This window comes from Odocoileus virginianus, chromosome 12 (genome assembly GCF_023699985.2).
Source record: "Odocoileus virginianus isolate 20LAN1187 ecotype Illinois chromosome 12, Ovbor_1.2, whole genome shotgun sequence".
NCBI classification, from domain to species: Eukaryota; Metazoa; Chordata; class Mammalia; order Artiodactyla; family Cervidae; genus Odocoileus; species Odocoileus virginianus.
This window is the reverse complement of record NC_069685.1, coordinates 13,792,512-13,795,092: the sequence shown is the minus strand read 5'-3', so window position 1 is coordinate 13,795,092 and position 2,581 is coordinate 13,792,512. Positions and strand designations below refer to the sequence as shown.

The window sequence follows — 2,581 nt, the reverse complement described above, 5'->3', positions numbered from 1 at the left end:
TCTTTCACAGCATCAGGGTCTTTTCCAGTGAGTTGACTCTTTGTATCAGGTGGCCAAAGGATTGGAGCCTCAGTACTATATTAGTGATATCAGAAGAACAGAGCATTGCTCCCAGGCCTCTTCTGTACATGTCATACACTTTAGCACAGGCACGCACGCACACGCGCGTGCGCACACACACACACACACACACACACACACCACCATGCTCCTACCTACCTACCTCTGAGTCCTTACCAGGCCCCCTGTCCTTGGGCCTTTGCTCGACTGTTTCCTCCTCCAGATACACTCATCCAACCCTCAATTTTCCTCCCACTAATTAAATGCTACTCATTTCTCAGGGCCCATTGCAAATGTTGCTTTCTTCAAGATGTCTTTCCTGACCCTTCTCAAGGGGGACACATTTCTCCCTATTTGAGCCACTCAAGCACTATCTTTGGATTTACCAAATGGGCCTTCTATCACAGTTATTTGTGTCAAGAACTGTCACAAACCCCCTCCTAGAGCTCCCACCAGAAAGGGGTCCATGGCTCACCCATCCTTGCCTCTGTAGTGATGCTTGGCACAATGTCTTGAGCACAGAAGCTATTCAACTGGTGTGATACTGAATGAAAGTGAGAAGAAAACTGAGAAAGGGTGAAGATGAGACATAAACCTGGAATATTCTCTAATTCCCCCCTTAGAAGAGAGGATCCTTTTATTTTTAGGCTTTTTTTTCTTTTTTAATTGGAGGATAATTGCTTTACAATGTTGAGTTGGTTTCTGCCATACATCAACATGAATCAGCTGCACGTAAACACACGCCCCCTCCTTCGAGAACCTCCCTCCCACCTCCCACCCCAACCTTCTAGGCTGTCTAGAGCACAGGGTTTAGGCACCCTGCATCATACAGGAAATTCCCCCTGGCTATCCATTTTACAGATGACAACGCGTATGTTTCCACGCTACTCTCTCCGTTCATCCCACTCTCTCCTTCCCCCACGGTGTCCACAGGTCTGCATCTCCACTGCCGCCCTGCAAATAGGTTCATCAGTACCATCCTAAAGAAGGATCCTTTTAAATTACTTCCCATCTTCCAGGGCTCTTCCCAGCCTTGCTTTGAGTATGAAATTCAGCGGATCATTCTTACACATTCCCTGTAGTTATTTGTGATCCTGAATAGAGGTGAGAATGCTGGTCTAGAGAAGTAAGAGTAGGCAGAGGACGGTGCTCACCATGCAGAACAAGAAGTACCAGGAGGCTAGAATTTCAATAACTGGGACTGTTCGCTCATCCCCCACATATACTTGTATTGTGGCCTTGAAGGTCAATCTCTACATCATGGCTTTATGTCCAGTCCAAAACAATTACAGTTCCTTTGTGACTTTTTCACAGTGGGGAGCTCCAGCAACAGACTCTAGTATCCTGTGGCTTTGTAGTCTCCTCTAAGCAATGGTATATAGACACACCTAATTTTTTAACGCCAATCTGGGCTCGACTCCAAAGAGCAGCATCTCAGACATGTTGGGAAAGATGTTTTGATCCCTAAAATAATGAGGGGAAAGGCCTGAGAGATGTTCTGAACAACTTTAATATTTCACTAAATGTTGCAAGGTCTCTGGAATCCTTATGGCAGTAAAATGCCAGAAAGAAAATTCTGCATTGCAAGAATGTCTAACCGCTAATGGCTGATCCAGCCATTTATGAAGAGTGCAAAATGGAATACCTGAAGGAAAGGGAAGAATTTAGAAAAACTGGACTTACTACCAAGAAAAGGCTACAGAAGATTCCCACAAGCATGCAGCAAATATTCAAATGATACTCAGGATTTCCAATGTTCATGGAAATCATAATCACCTAAAATAATGGACCCAAGGAAATATGTTTGCTTTACCCTTCATTATGGAAATAATTTAATCTGAAATAAAGATTAAAAAAACAAACAAACGTTGATTTAGGAAGCAATCAGGAAAGATTCTCTTTGTTCAGCTTTTTAACAGTGCCTGATTACCCTTGGGACATTTTAATTCTATTGAGTAACTTGTTATTTATGACATGACTTATTGATAAGTCTTATCCGATCAAGACCCCATGGACTGGGCTCCATCAGGCTCCTCTGGTCATGGAATTCTCCAGGCAAGAATACTGGAGTGGGTTGCCATTCCCTCCTCTAGGGGATCTTCCCAACCCAGGAATGGAGCCCAGGTCTCCTGCATTGGCAGGCGAATTCTTTACCACTGAGCCAATTTAGGAGCTCTGGTTGCAATGCAGACAGATTCCCCAACCAGGCAGCCTCACCCAAGTCCTGCTGCTGTGGCTGTTCTTCCCACAAGTACCACTGCCCAGCGGGGGTCAGGGGCCAGGCCTGCTGTACCCAGAGGGCGAATGCTCCCAAACGGGCTGACCCATGGAGCAGGAGGAGAAGCCAGTGTGAGGCTTCCAGCAGACCTCGGCCCCTGTCCAGGAGCAATGTGAGGTTAAGGAAAGGCTCACCCTTGGCTTCCCTGCTTCTATCCTGGACATCTCTGTGTAGTGTGTTCCAACCCTACCACCCTTCTCTTCCCTCACCCCCATCCCACCGTCCTGTGAGCTTTGCCAACCT

The 2,581-nt window shown here is 46.2% G+C and overlaps 1 pseudogene; it reads left to right on the top strand.

The window, feature by feature from the left end:
* The first annotated feature begins 1,215 nt into the window (after window positions 1-1,215).
* LOC110151527 (COX assembly mitochondrial protein homolog pseudogene) lies at window positions 1,216-1,798 on the top strand (annotated as a pseudogene).
* The last annotated feature ends 783 nt before the right edge of the window (window positions 1,799-2,581 follow it).